Below are 20,304 nucleotides of genomic sequence, written 5' to 3' on the forward strand. Positions count from 1 at the left end.
TCTGGTGCAGAAAAGTACTCTTCAAGTTACTAACAGAGGAACTAAGACACAAACACAACCACCAAACTTTTGATCTACAATCTGCCCTGCCTGGAAAATATGCTCAGACAATAGTAGCACAGAACATATGAGAGTGGCCAACCAATGTCTGATTTTACCTCAGGCACACTCTAAGAGAAGGAACCCATACCCAACAATGCTTGGGTAATCAAGAACCAAAGTCTAGATAGCCCAGAGACCTAGGGTTAAGCCAAACACTACTGTTCTAAAAATATTCAGCAAAATGACTTCTGAAGTTATTTTGTTATACTCATAGATCAATGCTTTATACAGTCACCCTCAGAGAGGCTCCTTGTGGCAGCAAGTGATACAGAGACCCATAGACATTATGTTGAGAGAGAATCTAAATTGGAGGTCTCTATTGAAATCTGTCCTCTCAGAGCTCACTCAGGAAATCCTGTGGACGAGGAGATTGAAAGACTTGGAAGAACCAGATGGATGGAGGACACGAAGAGAACAAGGCTCTCTGAATCAAATAAGCAAGGCACACATGGGAGTGAAGCAGCAAGCACAGGGCCTACAAGGGTCTGTACCAGATCTTCTGCATACTTGTATATTGTAGTTGCCAATGTAGTATTTTTATGGGACTCCTGATTGTTAGACTAAGAGGGCCTCTGACACTTGTGCCTGTTCTTGGGACTTTTTCTCCTGTTGGTTTGCCTTGTCTAATTTCAATATAATAGATTTTGCTTTGTAATATTGTATTTTATTTTGTCATGTTTGGTTGCTATCTCTTAGAAACCTGTTCTTTTCTAACAATAGGAGGCAAAACTGCAATGAATCTGTAGGAAAGGTGAGATGGGGAGGAACTAAGAGGAGGTAGGGAGGGGAAGCTGTAATCAAAATATATTGTATGAGAGAAGAATCTTTTCAGCAAAAAAACAGTAATGTAAAAGAATCTCTCTCTCTCTCTCTCTCACACACACACAAACACACATGCATATCTATATGTATATCTATCTATATCTATATGTGTGTGTGTATGAATCTCTTTATATTGTAAGTGTATTACTGAGTATATTCATTTTGAAAAATGAATACAAAATGTTTTAAAATATGTTGGCCGACCAGCAAGGAAGAGAATCTCTGTATAACCACTGATTGCTGACTCATCCAAACACTCTCAGTATTCTGATAAAAATATCCATTGTAAAATGTACTGATAATCAACAAACTATATGGGTCACCTACAAGCAGAAGGATTAAAAAATGTTAAGCCTCCCAGTCACCCTTCCTGGCCAGTGTGCATGGACATTCACCCAGCTTACTGCAAACACATTGCATCCTATTAGATACGTTTGTCTTCATACTGTTTATCACTACTGTAATCTGTTGCCTTAGCAGATTCTTTTTAAAAAATAATGGCATGAAGCAACAACCTGAGCACATTAACTTATAGATATAATAGAAGTTCAGATGAGGAACTATTCTAAAATCAGGGAGTCTAGAGACTTCAGATGGCAATCCACTTTCTCACTTTCTTCCAGAATCTAAAGTCTGACAACTTACCTTGGATCTTGGCTATTTCCTTCATTCAAAGAGAGAGCAATATACCAAGGGAGACCCTCTATATTGAATCAACCTCAGTTTGGCCTTTCCATTTTCCTGTCAATGTTTAATGAATTCTTGTGACCACCATGGAAAATCCAGAACAGTTTATAATTCCCTCAAGTAACTAGTTAACAGTGCTTTCAAATCTACAATCTAAATTCCCACTTAACATATGAAAGTTCACCAACACATTCTGAGGATGGATATGGACATCTTTGAAAACCATGATTCTGTCTATCAAAACTACAAATCACTGTTTATTTTTCTACATATTTTGTATAAACTAATGCAGAATCATAATCATGTTTGTCTTCTAAGAATTTTTTATTGGTGGAATGAGACATAAATGCATAATAATGTATCTAAAATGCTGATTGCTGTGACTTTCAGCTCCCAGTAGTCCTACTACTTTATGTTGATTAGGCTGAGAACAATTCTGGACTTATGGAAAAGTCAAATAAAGGATACTGGCTTGCCAGCTTTATGGGAATAAGAACTAGAAAGAATTTGGATTTGTGTAGACCTGTAGAAACCACACACTAGGCTACCAGGTATAAAGCCAGGTAAAGCAGGAAATGACCTACACAAATTGCATATTACTAGATACACACACACACACACATAGACACAAACACACAATTAATATTTAAAATAATAAGAATATCACAAAATGTTCGTGAATGAAATATAAAATAAAACCCACAAATATCCAGATTAAAAATTAGCAAAAGGAATTAGTAGACATTTTTCTAAAGACAACATAAAAACATTTAAAATATCCAGCATAACTAGTTATCATTAAGTGAACAGAGAAATGCAAATCAAAACTACAGAGAGCTACAACTTCACACCTGTTAGGATGTTGTCAGAACATCAACTGATAAGTATTTGTAGGGTACAGATTAAATGAGCACTTGTATAATGATGGTGGGATTTTAAATTGGTAAAGATATTCTGGAATTACTATACAAAAGTTAAAAATAGTGTGACAGGTACATCCCACCTCATTTCACCATTTTTCCAGGTGTGACAATAATCTGTGTTGGTAGGAAGGTGATTTGGTTAGGGCATTATAAAGATTGGGACACATTCACACATGTATACACAAAGGGAGGGAGAGAGAGAGTATTAAAATAATATTTTCTAGTCTGTGACAACATGAGAGGAGTTTGATGACATTGCAATTAGGTAAAATGTGATTTGGACTTGCCCAAAACAAACACACTCAGTGACTGCTTAGTTGCACACTCTAAGACTCCTTAAATTTTATTTTTGCAACCTTGTTATGTCAATGTGGCACACAATGTCTACAGTCCCTGCATTTCCAAGACTTAACATTTCTTTCACAAGCTATTTAAAAAAATGTGCTTACCTATCTAGAAAATTTTCAGGTGCAGAGGGAAATTATTTTTTCTAATACAAATAAGACATATTAAAACTAACATAATAGTGTTACCAACTTTTAAAGGGTAAAAATCAGTCCTTTGTGTGAAAAATATAAACTAAATATCTTAGGATAATTTTTGATTTTGCTTTCAATAATTTATTTATTCACTTTACTTCCAGGTAGCAGCCCCACCTACCTCCTCTCCTCCCACCCCCACCCTCACAACTTCCTCCCCACATCACCCCTCCCTTTTTCCTTAGAGAAGGAGCACCAATGCCCTTGGGTATTGACCAGCCCTCAGACATCAAGTCCCAGCAAGACTAAGCACATCCTCTCCCACTGAGGCAAAACGTGTCAGCCTAGCTAGGGGAAGAGGATCCAGTGGCAGGCAACAGAATCAGAGACAGTCACCCCCAGATACTATTCCAACTGTTAAGAAATCCATATGAAGACTAAGGTCTATATCTGATTCAAATGTGTAAGTGCTCCAGGTTCAACCCCTGTAGGCTCTTAGCTTAGTGGCTGAGTCTCTTTGAGCCTATGGGCCCAGGTTATTTGACTATCTAGGTCTTCTTGTGGTGTCCTTGATCCTCTGGCTCACTTTTGACAAGACCCTACAGCTCCCCCTGATGTTTAGCTGTGGGTGTCTGCCTCTGTTTCCATCTTCTGATGAATGAATTCTCTTGAGACCCAGTTAAACTAAGCTCCAATCTACAAGGATAGCAGTGCATCATTTATATGCCAAGGGTTATTTGTCTCTAAAGTTGGAACAGTCATTGATTGGCCATTTCCTCAATCTCTGCTCCATCTTTATCTCTCCTCATCTTGTAGGCAGGACAGATTTTAGGTGGAAAGTTTTTGGGTAGGCTGATGTCCCTCTCTCTCCACTGAAGGTCCCTCCTGGATACAGGAGCTGGCTACTTCAGTCTCCATATCCCACCACTGCTAGGAGTCTCAGTTATGGTCACCCCATAGTCTTCCAGGGGCTCTCTCATCCCAGGTCTCAAGCTAGTCCTAGATATACTCCCCACCAAATTCTCTCTCCCTGCCAGCCATCTCCCACTCCCCTGTCCCCACAACTGATTCCTCCCCTCATCTGTTCCCAGTCCCCACAACTGATTCCTCCCCTCATCTGTTCCCCTCCTTACTCCTTCTCCCACCCAGTTACTTCCCTCCCTCCAGCTCCAATGTCTATTTTATTTTCCCGTCTTAATGAGATGCATTTAAATAAATCAACTAAATATCTTAGACAGTTGTTTTATTATTTTACATTAGTGGGTGTGTAATTAAGCACTCAAATTATAGTGAGGAGTCTGAGTACAAAATATAGTTAGGATCTCATCTGAGAGCCCAAAGCTCTGAAGTGGCTCCGAGTCCAAACCTAGGATCTCTATTAGTTTGACACTTCAGTTATTGCTGAGCCTTTGTGCCTGTTTTCCATACGTGTTATACTTGTGAAATGGATCATTTAAACTGAGAGCCATATGAGGATGTGGCATTTAAATATTAAATGCTACGATAAATGCAGATGAGTGGGTCCTCTGAAGAAATCTGAGTAAATCTGACATAAACCCAATCTTTTCACAGCGTATCTCCAGTACAAGAAAAGCCTCAGACCCACTCTCTAGACACAGTTTTGATATATTACAAAACCTGTGGGTCTTTCTAGTGACCCTGTGTTCACACAAGTATTTTACATATAGACAACAATTATAAATCTTCTAAACTTGTCCTATTATTTTTGTAAAGATTTCTTCTTCTTTTTTTTTTTTTTTTTCGTTTTTCGAGACAGGGTTTCTCTGTGTAGCCCTGGCTGTCCTGGCACTCACTTTGTAGACCAGGCTGGCCTCGAACTCAGAAATCCGCCTGCCTCTGCCTCCCGAGTGCTGGGACTAAAGGCGTGCGCCACCACGCCTGGCTAAAGATAGCTTCTTGAGCTCTAGATAGGATATAAATCAAACATAGAATTTCATCATGTAAGGTATATGACTGTACTCTAAGTTATTATCAACATTACTTTTCATCAGAAGTGATTTAGTGTAGAGTACATAGAGCTGTACTTGTTTTTGTCTGTCATTGTGTGTGTGTATGTGTGTGTGTGTGTGTGTGTATGTTTGTTCATATGTGTACATGAGTACACTTAAGTCTAGATGTTTGTGGAGATCAGAGAACAACAATGTCTGTCACTTTAGAGGTGTTATCTGTATTGATCTTTAGAGATCTGGTCTCTAACTTGACTTCAACTCACTGATTGCACCAGTCTGGCTGTCTAATGTTGCCCACATGATCCCATGTCTCTACCTCTTCAGGCAAGGAATTAGAAGATCAATAACATAGCTATTTCATCTGGGTTCTTGGGATCAAATTTAGGTCCCCGTGGTCATAAACCAGGTACTTATAAACTGGGATATCACCACTGCCCTACATTTGCCCATAAGATATGTAATAGCTTTGATATATTTTTAAAGTATTCATGCAATTTCTTATAACTAAAACCTATAATCTGTAATGTAGCCTCCATGAAGTGGTCTTGGAAACTGCTCTGAAATCCAACTTCCACATTTGGATTGATTACTACTTCATAAAATAAAGAAACACTGACATGCAGGCAAACTACTCATGGAATAATTAGGTATCATGTACTGTAAACAGATATTTTCCATATGCAATCAGAAACTTAAATTAAATTAGAATTTATTTATTTATATTAATTTCCCAAACAATGTGCTAATGTTACATTTTGGAAAACTATATGCTTACACATTCTTGTTAACATGGACGACACTTTCATGTCTAAGCTAATACCAAGTCATTTGCCTGAAGTGTATTAAGAGTTCATAGAAAAGAAGCAGCCATGACAAGAGTGGTATGTATAAAGTCAAATAAGTGCTGGACTTGTTTTCTTTTGTTATTCTTCATGTTTGAAAACTGCAGAAAACACTTTGTCTTTTGAAGTTGGCTCCTGTACCTCCTGCTAATCCTTTTCAGTAGGAAGAACACAGGAAGTTGCTCCAAAGGCTGCCAATTCATCTGTGCAGGTCTTCTCTCTAGAGGCTGGAGGCTGAGGTCATCTATGCTCTCTTCCAGCTGGCTGTGCACCATAAGGGCCTTTTCCTGCATGGGACTCTGACTGGCATTTGGATATAATAGTAACAAGAAGTGGCTCACATATAACGTGCCCTCCATGTGTGCTCATCACAATTTTTAAATAAATTAGAATAGTTTATTTAAAAGCATCTGCAAAAATATTCCAACAAGAGAAAAATGTAAATGCCAAAAAATGTAAATACAAAAAAATAGTTCTAGCATTATTTTCCAAGTCTTCTTTTGTCTTTAATGCATCAAAAATGTCTTTCTTCTGTGCTCAGTCCTTTTCCAATCCCTTCATCTCCCTTGACCTTGTAATGGAGTGCTTCTCACCTGTGTGAGTCATTTCCCCATAGTGCCACTGAATTTCTCTTTTTTGAAATGCAGTCAATTCTAATTTTCTTCCTTTAAATCTATTTATTTTTCAGTTTATTTCCCATGTTGACATTCTATGGTTTCTATCTAATCAATTAATCACCATTAGACATCTGTAAAACATCTGAGCCTCATAATCCTAAGTTTCTGCTTCTCTTTCTTCCTTATATTACAAACCGAATTGATGCTATACGTTCCAGCAGTTACACTTACTTCTTTTTTACTTCTGTCCCATCTTTGGCTGGTATAACCCTTGAGTGGGTGAAAACTTAATAAGTGGTGGAGCGAGTAAACAGACCTCACAAATGAGTGAACACATCGATCGTAAGGTCTGCACACCAGGCACTGCAGACAGCTGAAGAAAAGGATGATGGAAAGGATTAATTTATTCATAATTTTTACTCTAACAGTAATTGTAATAACCATTTTACTCATTATTTGATGACTATTTTAAATTGAAAGGTTGTATTATAATGTGATGAACATGTTACTAAAAAATAAGTTCCTATACTAATAATTGATAATACCAATCCCAACTCAAAATTAATGATTCAAAGCACTTCAATTTTTTATTAGCCCCTTTACATTCTTATAAAATTAGGAGCTAAAACTATATGTATATAGTTACAAACATATGAAAATATTTATAAAATTAAATAGTATAGTTTTATATATCTTATTTCTGTTGAAGCCATTAATTTTAATTTTTCTGGTTATCAGCATTTATTTTAAAAATTGTCAATGAAACTCATAAACAAATAGTTATAGTGATTGATTTAATAAATGCTCAAGAGAAATTACACAGAAACACAAAACTTTCTCTTACATGTGTCTATTTTTAATTTCCTACTTTGCTCCTGGCCACAAACAACATGTCAAGGCTACCTGTCACACATATATACTCTGCCTTCCATCCTGGTAACAGTCAAAAGAGATGAAGGCATTTGACTTACAAAGAAAATGGCCTGATAAGAACATTGTGGAATATTTCTACTGTGAAATGATCAGTATGATATCTACCTGGTGCCCTCAATGACTCTGCTCTTTATGAACCAGTGTTCAAAACGGAAGCATAGCAGTCAGACCCAGGAGTGTTAATTAAATCTTAGTATCAGAAAGGACCTTTATGGACAACTTTAAGGCTGTATCGCTTCATATCCAAATCAAACCTGCATGAGGTTTGCTTTGTGTATCAACTGTGCTTTCCACTGAGTAGTTTAAATTTAAAATAACAATGAGTTTTTATGCTTTTGCTCCTTCTCTATATAGAAAGGCATTCTTCATTAAACAAAAGGTCAATTATTTTTGGAATCCATGCGTTATCTTTATAAGATATTTTGCTTGTTTGAGTTTCAGTTATTGGACATTTACTTTGCCGGTGCTATTTCAGAACTCCTATAATATATTTCACTGTTGCATATATATATCAAATTTGTCTAGTGTTCACATTCTATAGTGAAATTCAATTTACTATTTATTTGACATATTTGAAGTTTATCTTTATATAGTAAAAAACCTATGCTATTTAGGTTGACAATCACTTCAGATATCAGACAACTTCAATAAATTAGACTTACATATAAAGAACTCAAGCATTTTTCATGCCCAAATGTTGCAAGGCTTCAGCAGCTAACATTGGAAAGAAAGCCACTAGTAGAGGGAAGAAAGAAGTTTCACTTTCTCTGCTTGGTAGGTCTATAAATCTCCAATATGATGGTGTAATTTTTGTTACACTTGCAGATCAATGAAGACTTCAAAATCTTGAAAGGAGGTAAGTGTTCATCCTTTCCTGTGTCTTATTTTCCTAAGGTTTACTAAGCATCTCCTGTCATCACCCTAAAGGCTCTCTCTGGCCTCTCCTTGGGCAACACTGTATCTAACACTTATTCCTAAGTCAAGTGTGTGAATAAAAATAAATGGCAATGTAGCTGGAATCCATGTTTCATCTGAACCAAGAGAGAAGCCACTCTATTTTTCAGGATTTCGTGGTCTATAGCAGAGGTGTGGACTCATCACCAAGGTAGTACATGGGTTCATCTTTTGCTAGACAGCAAATATTACCTGAAAAAATAAAGTCCAACTTTGAAGGACTTTATAATAAAGTCTGGAAAATATATTATACAGTAAAGGATTAAAAATAGCAATGAAATGTATAACACTAATGTACATGTGTTTAGGTCTGTTATTGGGATTCTGACAGTAGCCTTTAGATAAGAAGAGGACCAGAGAACAAATATTCTTGTATATTATTATCACAATTTAGGGAATATGTCATTTCAGTTTTCTGTCCAAGTTTTGATAAACCTACATTGAACATCATAAGTTCATATGATTTAATTTTGAAGCAGAATATTTTGTCCTTTTGTTGTTGTTGTTGTTTAGGACATGCATTTAAAAAAGAAAAACTCTAAAGTCCAAATGGTAATTTTAGAATTAATAAGATTGGTATACCAGAATCTTGACCCTGATATTATAGTCATAGCATTACAGACAAATGTGACAATGCTTTTTATTCAACTGTGTGTGGTATTACATCCTAGCCTATATTTTACTCTGGCCCTTGGTATCAAAATAGCAAACAATACTAAAACATTATCTGATACATTAATTCCATCGAGGTAATTTTCAATTATATTGTCAGAAAATAGATTTTCATGTTTAATTTAATTAAAAAAGAAGAGAGATGTTTTGGATTTCTAGCTGACATGAACATTTCATTCTCATTAAATCCATTTGTAAGTATGACTACGATTTGAGACATATTGTGGAAATACCAAAAATGCCAGTTTTTCTCTTATGAAACACATGACTCAATCCGAGGAAAATCTATGAAACTATTACATCATATATAAGGAAAGAAATTTCAATGATTTTATTTATAAAAAAAAATTAACAATGGGCTGGAGAGATGACTCAGTAGTTAAGAGTACTTGCTGTTTTGTTTGTTTTGGTTTTGTTTTTCAGAAGACCAGGGTTTAATCACCTGAATCTCCATGGCTGCTCACAATTCTCCATAACTCAATTTTCAGGGGATCTGATGTTTTAGTTTTTTTCTGACCTCCAGAGCACCAGTCATACACAAAATTAATTCTCTCTCTCTCTCTCTCTCTCTCTCTCTCTCTCTCCCTCTTTCTCTTTTTCCTTCTCTCTCATGCACACACATCATCAAATACACAATAAAATAAAAAACAATAAAATATAAAATTATGTATGAACAATTAAAAACAATAGATATCCTAGCAACAAACTAAAAACGCTGCTTTAATAAACCTTGTCTTCAGTACATTTCATAATCAATTAAGTTCCTTTAAAATATACTTGATTTTCAATGGGAGGTAAGATGTTGCATATGTTAAAGTGCAAACATCATATATACTCTCTGGTTGGATTTAAATCTAAATTCATTTATAATAAAGTATTTGTCAATTTCACTTTTTATTTTTAAAAAGTTGTAAAGGAAGTCTACAAAAATCTTTTCATTGGCAATGAGACTTCTATAAAGCTTCTATATTGTAGGAAATTTATCAGCTATTTAGAGATCCAAATTGGGAAAAACATTTATTGTACATTTTATTTTATCTTAGTGATAATACATTTGTCAATTGGTTCAAAAAATAATTATCCACAACCTTAGAAATAAGACCCATAAATCAGTTTCTTGTTCCTCAATCTTCTGGTAGAAATTAGATTCTGAGGATATAATAATGGACTTAGTATTTAGCATTCTTTCTTATGATGATTTCTTAAGATTTTGCATGTTATTCATTCTCATTTATTCCCTGACTGTTTTCCTTTTAATATTTTATTCTTTATTCTATATCTGTCTCACTGAAATTGTATATTAAATTTTGTTGATCTGTTGCCATTGCTTATCCAAGTAAAAGCATACACATCTGCACTCTACACAAATAGGAAAATTAAATCACTCTAAAACCTCTTTTATTATTTGATTTATAGTAAAATAATTACATCTTATATCTAAACAGATAGCAAATATTCTAACATGTGCTGTCTCAATCTCAGTCTATGCCAAATTATATTCTGGACTCAACTCTCTACAGAAGAAATGCATAGCACTCTTGTTATCTTTGTCTATTTATATAATTTATGTTTGAGAAATTTTCAAACAATAAAACATAACACCAATAATTTTGAAATAATTGACTCCACATGATAGGAATATGCCTTTTTTCACAATTTTATGCTTTTTCTTCCACATGAAATATAAGTGTTTTATCAAATAATGCTGTCATTATTTGATATAACTGTTCTGTCATAGAATGTTTTGCCATATCATGTTTTAATTTAAGTGAACAATGAATAGCCTTTCATTTTATAAAAATATGGAATAGTAAAATACCCTATTCTTTTAGACTTATTGCCTCCCATATTTGAAAGAAAAACATTATAGAAACATTTTGTCTGAACACTGCTTAATAATGCGTAATTCCTTATCTTTGTTATGTATATTAAGGTGGTTTTCAGGAAATAGTAGTTGAATTAGAAAGTTTAGACTCCTGTTTCCACCCACTTATTAAATGTGATTTGATTGAGTGACTACAGTGGATTGCAGTTTTTCTGATAATAAAAGGTAGTGCAGTGAACACACAGAGCACTGTAAGCTCACAAAGTCTGAACACCTGGATAACAATGAACAGTCTGAAGATCAGTAAGTGGCAGAATAGTTTCCAAGTTGTTCAGTTTGGTCTAATCCTTTCCTAAGAAGCTCATCTTGTCTGAAAGTGCCTCTTAGAACTCTTTACTGCTTATATATGCATGGAGAAGATGAACATAGCCAGTTTCAGGGAGTTCCTTATCCTCTGAGTCCTTTACTTTTTTAGCTTAATGAGCTTCCTTGCAGCAAGTAATGTTTCACTTCCTCTTAGAATATCCTTGTTTTACCTCCCTGTAAAGTTCCTGCCTTAAAGTCCCCAGTTGTGTTCTTTCTCCTTTCATATCCCAGTCTTAATGAGCTTTAGTCTAAGATGGAAGGCTTTTATCTCAGAGGAAACATATACAAACATGAGTGACCTGGCTACTCATTCTTTTCACTTTTCTTATCCACAGGTAATGGGTACTAAGTGCACTTACGGTTTTGACGTTTTCAATTTTAAAGGCTATTTCATAAATATAGACACTTTAAGAAAGAGCATAACTGTTCCTGTATGTTCAATATGAATTTATTAAATGACATACATGTTCATATATATTGTCTATATTCACATATGTATAAGCATGCTATATATATATTATTTATATGTGAACATAAAAAATATGCAGACAGATATTATTCACTAAGAGCAAAGCCTGTATATGTCTTGTGTATGCATGCCTAGATCACTGAGAATAGTGCCTAGAAGAAACCCCTGATGGTTTTATCAGCTATAAAATTTTTCTAAAAATGATATTTAAAACATATTAAATAAGCTGGGTGGTGGTGGTGCATGTCTTTAGTCCCAGTACTTGGGATGCAGAGGCACAGGGATTTCTATGAGTTTGAGGCCAGCCTGGTCTACAAAATGAGTTATAGGAAATTCAAGGCTACATAGAGAAACTCTGTCTCAAAAGCAAACTAACTAACTAACTAAAACAAAAAGCAAAAGGCCAAAGGCAAAGAACAAAACAAAACAAAACAGAAAACCAAACCAAACCAAACCAAACGGGACAAACACAATCACAGACATATGAAACAAAATAAGAGTCAAATTTTATATTTTTAACTAAAAACCTTTCACTGCCACCTTATGATTATAACAGCACCATCATTGTAGTTCAGGCTATAATTATTCATGTAGCATAAGAACAAAGGCTACGAATCTACAAATAATCTGTAATAGTCAATTAAATGGGACGTTTAACATAGGAGACAAAGATTGTTATTGTCTGGTAACAGGACACATATCTAGTTCTAGTAGATAACTAAATTTCTCCTGTTTACCTCTAGGTAACCTCATTATACCTTGATATGTAATATGACACCAGTTAATCTGTTTATGAAATATAAATCATATTAATTTTTGTCTCTTATTATTAAGTAAGCAAGTAAAAGATGGAGAAAATTAATGCATTCTATTGTAACTCACTACCTAAGTGAGCCACTAAGTTAACAGTTATTTTAAAGAATGTAATTTCAAAAGTAAGTAATTTATTAACATTAACAGTATAATCACCAAGAATTACTTACGGATTACAAAGAGTATTATAGGTACAGTGAGATAAGCATAAGAGTACCTGTATCAACCATTATAAATCATTTATACTAATACATAAGTCAGACAGAAATAAGACTCTTGATTTAAACTCAGCCTTGGATCTCATACTTTGTTTACTGTGATTAGTTTCTAAAGTGGGATCACCTTTGAAATCCATCTGCAGGTGATACAAGATGAGAATAACGATGCAAATAAAAGACAAATTTGACAAGAGGTCTATGAGTACAGATCAACCAATAGAACTTTCCAGAAGGGTTGAAACTACAATGTGAAAGGAGTCTTTTGGCACCTGCTTTTCTGCTGAAAGTCTCTATGGCTGTGACCCAAATCCTAGACAAGGACAACAGAGAGATAGATGAATGCAATTTCATGTTTGGAATAATATCATTTGTTGCTAGTTTCTTGTATATCTGGTGAAACAACTTAACACATGGAGATAAAAATCTGTGGTACCATGTCCCACAGTACAATGCTTCATAAAATATCTATTTAGGATTATACTTATAAGCTCATTTTATTATATGTACTTTTAAAGGGTAAGACCAGTGAAAGAACAGTCCATGGAATAAAATTCATTACAGTGAAATGCCTTTGCCTATAGAGATGAATAGAATTACTGATTATCATTGTACTGGCTGGTTTTGTGTGTCAACTTGACACAGGCTGGAGTTATCACAGAGAAAGGAGCTTCAGTTGAGGAAATGTCTCCATGAGATCCAACTGTAAGGCATTTTCTCAATTAGTGATCAAGGGGGGGAGGGCTCCTTATGGGTGGTACCATCTCTGGGCTGGTAGTCTTGGGCAGACTGAGCAAGCCAGGAGAAGCAAACCAGTAAAGAACATCCCTCCATGGCCTCTGCATCAGCTCCTGCTTCCTGACCTGCTTGAGTTCCAGTCCTGACTTCCTTTGGTGATGAACAGCAGTATGGAAGTGTAAACTGAATAAACCCTTTCCTCCCCAACTGCTTCTTGGTTATGATGTTTGTGCAGGAATAGAAACCCTGACTAAGATAGCTTTTATATTGTCTGTGAGACAAGATAATACCAAATTCCCCATGCAGACTCAATGGTTATTGTTCCAGCAGATGGAAAGTTAAAGAAAAAATAAAGAGTTGAGTCATTTGGCATTAATAAAAACAATATCAAATTACAATGTAGTGTTATCTATTTATAAACATTTAGTCAAAAGGACTAAATGTTTTTATTTTGATAAAGAGGGTGGTTTTTCTCAGAAACTCCTATTAAGACATCATGTGATTCCCCAGGCATCTCTCATAACTATAATGAGCCTTTTGTCACACTTCTTCTGACTGGTTTGTTAAGTAAATCTCTTCTGCTTGTGCCAAATGCCACCCTTCTGGGAAATTTGTCTTAACTTCTAAGTAATCTCACCAACATTATGATGTTATCGTGTTCCGTTTCTAAAGCTTTCAAAACAAAACAAAACAAAACAAAACAAAACAAAACACAATAAAAAGGAGTTGTGCTGTTAAAATTGTCAGTGCCATCCACTGTATTAGCAGCATGTACTTTATGTGTGTATATAACACCTCACTGCTAAAGACATAATATTTTGATGCTTATCTTCTACCTTTTAACTAAAATAATCTTACAGTTTGCAGTGAAGTAATTAAACGCACAATCACTGGGCATTTAATTACCCGAGACTTCTACTCACTCTTCCTATCCCATGAGTTTTAGCTCAGGAATTAATTAGATTAGCCTAAAACTTCACCTATGTCACACATAGTGATATTAAAATAAAATTTAGTATCAATTTGCTTTGTTATCGTCCCTGACTTCCTCATACAGTTATAAATGTAGATCATGACATGCAGGCTACTGTCCCTCCTTGATCTATGGAATGTTAGCTACTGTGGTTTGTGGCTTTAGGAAAAAAGTTCTTTTTCAATGTTTTATCATTTGACAGAACTTTTATCTCAATGGCAGAAAGGTATATGTACGATTAGTTCAAAACTATTTCTTTACACTAGGTCCCCAAACAATATGCTCATACTGTCCCTCAACCCGTGACACGCCTTCTCTTTAGTACTCTTGGAAACCCACTCTATCCCCATACTTAGCCCCAGCATCCTGGGTAGCACGTAATTTCTTTCTTTGGTGTTGTATTCACAGGCTGCTGTTAACTCCCCACCATTGACACACTTTCTACTTCAGCACTGTGAACACTTTCAGTGCAGAAATTTCTTTTTTTTTTTTTTAAGTGTTCAATGTCTTCAGAAACAAATAATGGATAACATTGATTTTTAATGTGTTTTTTCTTTGCTATTATAATTACAATGAAGATAAACTCATATCATCTGTGTGATGAGCTCAATATATGCTACCTGAAGCACGATCTTAAACCATCTTCCTTGAGATACACTCTGTTGATAAGGTGTAGCAATGCCAAAATTTTGGGACTGTCTTGAGAGGAGGAGATCATTGTTTAGAATATGCCTTTGTATTTAGTAATAAGTTTGTTGGGTGTATGCAATTAAAGTTACATTTGCACAGTTCAGGATTAAGTGCAAACAATTATAAAATTCTATGGATTTAGAGTAACAGGTAGTTCAGCTAATGCACTGAATATAAAACATGAGAAAAGTACAGATGTAAATAAGTGGTTCTGTTTGTTTGTTTTTATTGTTTTGTTTTGTTTTTTTGGTTTTCTTTTGTTTTTTTTTTTTAATTTTCTACTAAACAAAAGAAAACTAGCACAAAGGACTGTCCTTTTCAGTTTCAAAAAATGGTCATGATAATTATATGTGGATGTGAGAAGTCATCATAATGCTTTTCTTTTTAAACCTTCTGTGAAAGTGCAGCTGGAACTCACTATTAGGGCTATGCTGCTTAAAGGTCATGCATCTGGGATGAGTGAAGAAGGGCATGCCTACATGACTCTCCTCAGTGCCTGACAATTTATTTGCTTTTTGTAAAGAAAACACAGATGAATCATTTGTTAAGAAACTGCATACTTCTCAAACCCACAAGAATCCCACTGTGTTCTCCGGTCCTTGACAAACAGAAACAGCAGGCAGATTAGAAAATGCAGCTGTCATCATTCCAGTTTACTATACTGATTCATGTACATTTTAACATTTCTTAGTCTACTTTTTAAATTAGCTTTTCATTTAATATATATATAATTATTGACAGTGTGTTGGACAAAAAAAAAAAGATAATTTGCACTGGTTCAATCCATTTTGATTGTCGGCTAACAGACTGGTTGTATTGCTGCCTTTTCTAATAGATGAATCTACTGTGACTGGGAGAGAAAATTCTGTATCAGGTTCATTCTGAACTAAGGGCTGTAGATACTGAAAAAAGTCCAAATGGCAATCTCTCCGAATGCCCCGAGCCTCTATCCAACTAGTCAGGAGATTGGTTACTACTGTCTACAAGAGAACTTCAAAGTATCTTTCCCGCTTGCCACATTAGTCTTCTGAAGCAGTTACTGCTATTAAGACAAACATATCTTTCAACCCTCTACAGCTCCCCTGGAGTTTGGAAACATCATCAAAACCTCCCCTAACCAAGTTCCCAATAGCAACCATATTACCAAATGACTGATATCCTATCACTGAAATTGCACCCCTTCCTGATTTCAAGCTTTCCACTCAAACTTTCTTTTATCTGTTTCCTTTGTTCTTTGAGCTTTCTTCGTATTGCCAAGTGCATCATCCATCTTGCCAGAAATCTGCATGCTGTTTTTTCTTCACATGCTGAGAACTTAACTGAGATGATATCTTTTGGTTTCATGACCTCAAGTCCATTTGTAACCTGAAACTCTAAAGACAGTGTCTTTGAAACAGCATTTAATCCCTGGGACCTCTGAGGGGAGTTCTGAGGGGTTCAGTTAGTTGACATTGTTTTTCTTCCTATGGGGTTGCAATCTCCTTCAGCTCCTTCAGTCTTTCCCCTACTCTCCTATTGAGGTCCCTGGGCTCAGTCTGATGGTGATGGTTGGCTGTGAATATCTGCATCTGTTTTAGTGATGTGCTGGCAGAGCTTCTCAGAGGACAGCCCTACTAGGCTCCTGTCTGCAAGCAGTTCTTGGTATCAGCAGTAGTACTGGGATTTGGTATCTGTGGATGGGATGGATCCCAAGGTGGTCTAGTCTCTGGGTGGTCTTTCAGTCTCTGCTACATTTTTAGTCATTGAGTTTCCTGAAGACAGGAACAATTCTGGGTTAAAAATTTTGAGATGGGTGAGTGACTCCTTCCCTCAACTGGGGGCCATGCCTGTCTACTTGGGGTGCTCCACTCAGGTTCTAGCTCTCCTCTGTTGGGTATTTTGGCTTGTATCACTCCCATTGGGTCCTATGAGTCTCTCATATCCCTGGCATCTGGGACTTTTCTAGTGCTTGGTCCTGTGGAGGTTTGTTGCCCACCAAAGGTGGATGTTAGAGTGGTGAGGTGAGGGTGAGTGGGTGGGTGGGTGGGTGGGGGAGCACCCTCTGAGAGGCAAGGGGAGGGAGTGTGAAGAGGGGAGACAAGAAAGGGGGACAATATTTGAAATGTAAATAAACAAAATAATCACTTTTGAAAAATGAGCGTTTAACTCTAACGTCCAGCCCTGTGCACTCAGCCTGCCTATCACACATGTTCATGTTTCTACAGGCAGTCTGCATAAACCCAGTGCACTCAGGGCAGACAGTAGTCTAAGCTCCACAAACTTGTCCCCTTTCCCCAGGAAGTCTGGTACTGCAGCACTATTAAAGTCTAGAGTAATATTTCTCAAACACTAGATTCTTAGTTATCTGTGAAATTAAAACATGGATTTTAAAAATCCATAATCAGAAAAACATGATTGTTACCTCTTTTGTGGATCTACATAAAACTAAGACATCATACATCTGATTAAAATATGAAGATATGAAAATTAGGAAAGGATTATTTTCCCTTTGAGGGTTCTCTGTTATTTTAATGAAAGAAAAATCATATACATATATATATATCATATTAGAAGTCTCTTTAAAATCAGACAAACAAAAACTAAAATATATTAGAAATTCTAAAGTTAATTTTTAATTATCTAGAAGCAAGATTAAGTAATTATAGGTTATTAGAAAGAATATTAGACAACTATTAAAATTCTGTGTTGGTCAGCAATAACAAAATTTACATAAAAATTATGATATAGAATTATACATATGGTAGGTTAACTTATTTTAAACAATAAATTTTAAATAGGTATTGCAAGATAACATTTTCAGTATTAGTTCTTAAATTTAGACTATCAAATTATACAATCAAACACTACAGTAAAAATTTTAAACGTTGACAATAATTTAATTCAGTTGCAATAAGAATTTTATTCTTTGCTAAATAAAATTCTTATGTAGTATCTTGAAATTATTTTGCATAACAGAAAAAATAAGTTTATCCTTTACTTTCAGAGAAAAGCATAATTTTAAATATTATTTTATTAAAATCACTTTTATTAAAATTAAAAATGATTTTTAAATTAATTCTCTTCTGATATCAAATTATGCCCACCTGAACCATGATAAATTCCCTCTTGTCTTTCTAAGTAATGATTTAAGGCAACTCACTGGGAATCCAAATATCATCTGAGCTGTGATGGTTTTGTTTTGTCCTGGGGATTTATGCTGGTAGCTTCAAAGAGGGCATTTATTTGGACGCTATGGAGAAATGATTTTTCTGTCTGTCAAAATAGATGGAGTGTTTCAGCACCTGGGCAGCAGTAACCTGCAGTTCCAGCTCTCAAATGCTCTTGGTTGGATGTTGTTTACTTTATTTATTTTCACTATATTCTTGTAGTCACCACATAATTCTGTGAAAGCATGTGTTAGTGATTGTATTTGAAGCTCACATCTATCATTTGAGACTCTTACTGTAAAGCTGGAAGCATTTTCAAAATGAATACCTGAAACCTTAATTTGATGTTTATACAGCAACAAAGGCCTTCAACACCAGGTACTCAGGAAATTTTCAAGTTCACCCCAACCTTCCTGAGTCATTTTTTTAAATACATACTGTTGGACATAATACTGTTCCATTGTTAATAGCAGCAGGGATCTGGTGGTGTATGTTTCAAATTCACTACTCTATCAAGTCCTGTGAATTTTAAGTACATGTAAAATTTTGCTCAAAGTTTGCTAGCAGTTAGTTGAATCAGGTTAGGCTAAGAAATTTAACCTAGAGAACTGCATTCAGATTCATGCCACTTTTTCCTTCTGTCTTATGAGAGCTCTACCACCATGCCCAGACTCCAAAATGATTTTCTAGCTTGAAATGCAGCATCCTCATAAACAAATGTGGCTTATGATGGAAACTAGATGTTTTTGGATTTGTATTCAGAGTAGAGTATTTGTGTGGTTACAAGGTGACCTTTATCCTATCATTTGTCTCCTTAAATGCAAAGATGGCAGACCAACATCTATCTCTTACCATAGTTTTGTGATTAAAGATGAGCAGACACATGGAAACACTGAGCATTGTGCATGACACTGTACATTTGTGTGTATGTGTGTGTGTGTGTGTGTGTTGCATGGCCAACATGGCACTATGAACTAAAAGATGCTTTAGACCAATTTACTTTTATTGGAATCTGTGTATATGTCCCAGACTTAGTCTCTGATTCTCCAAGAACATATTCTCCATGAGACCAAGTGCATGTTATTGATTTTTTCCAAACACATGTTTTAATAAGTGCTACTGTGTTCATCTTACCGATTACAAGGGCCAAGTGGTCCTAAGCAAGAAGCGGTAAATGTATTTTGCTTAAGGAAGATGCATTTCCAAAGGAGAGGAAAACGATTGCAACACAGGGTCTAAGGACCTGGAAAATCATTTCATGTTTTCTGAGATCAGAGCATAAGGTGGAAAGTATTTCAATGAAGGGTTTGCCATGCTTAGCAGCGAATGCTATCACAGAATAAATCAGCTTAATACTCTGTTACATAGATCCAAGTAAATGCAATGTATTCTCACTTTATTTCAAAGTACCAAAGCCATTGATAAGCCTTTATTGAACAATCCCCAAGTCTATATCACAGTTCCAGAGTAACAAAGAAATGTTTAATTCCTTTCCCACATTTTAAATCGTTTGTTTGCCTCTAAGTAATGTTTTATTGTTAAAGAATTATTTTATCACTATAAATATATCTTTTAGGGAAGAAGAATAATGGCACACTTTTAATAGGTAATTCTGGCAACCCCCCCCCCCCCGTGGTATAAATGTTTGGGCTTAATATAAGAGTATTTCCTGCTCTTCTTAATATAAGAGTATCTTCCTGACTCAACTTTAATTCTCAGGACCCACAATAGGAGACTCATAACCATCTATAAGCCCAAAAGAATCTGACTCCCTCTTCTGTTTTTTGCAACTACCTGGACTTAGATATCCAAAATCAATACACATGCACACATGTGCACACACACGCACACACACAGACAACATATTCATGTGTGTGCTTACTCACTCACAATATAAAATAAATAAAAGTAGTTTTAAAGAAATTTAATCATGGTACAGTTGATGTGGGTATCACAAGAGACACAAATCAATCTTAGTCTGAAGATAACCAGTAATTTTATATCTAAGCAGAACTTGTGTAACAACATGAAGAAGTTCCAGCTGTTGATGTCTCTGTTAGTTACTTTG

General features: G+C 35.4%; 1 long non-coding RNA gene across 2 annotated transcripts in view; it reads left to right on the forward strand.

Annotated features, from left to right (window-relative positions):
* Positions 1-20,304, forward strand: part of LOC115029897 (uncharacterized) — a 39,662-nt gene that overhangs the window by 10,062 nt on the left and 9,296 nt on the right. The window contains exons 2-3 of one of the 2 annotated variants that reach the window (XR_015046105.1): positions 441-585; positions 8,201-8,231. This is a non-coding gene — a long non-coding RNA (uncharacterized LOC115029897). The remainder of the gene's footprint in view (positions 1-440; positions 586-8,200; positions 8,232-20,304) is intronic. The other variant, XR_003835473.2, reaches the window with a different exon arrangement.

This window comes from Mus caroli, unplaced genomic scaffold, assembly GCF_978045245.1.
Source record: "Mus caroli unplaced genomic scaffold, Mus_caroli_1 scaffold_19, whole genome shotgun sequence".
NCBI classification, from domain to species: Eukaryota; Metazoa; Chordata; class Mammalia; order Rodentia; family Muridae; genus Mus; species Mus caroli.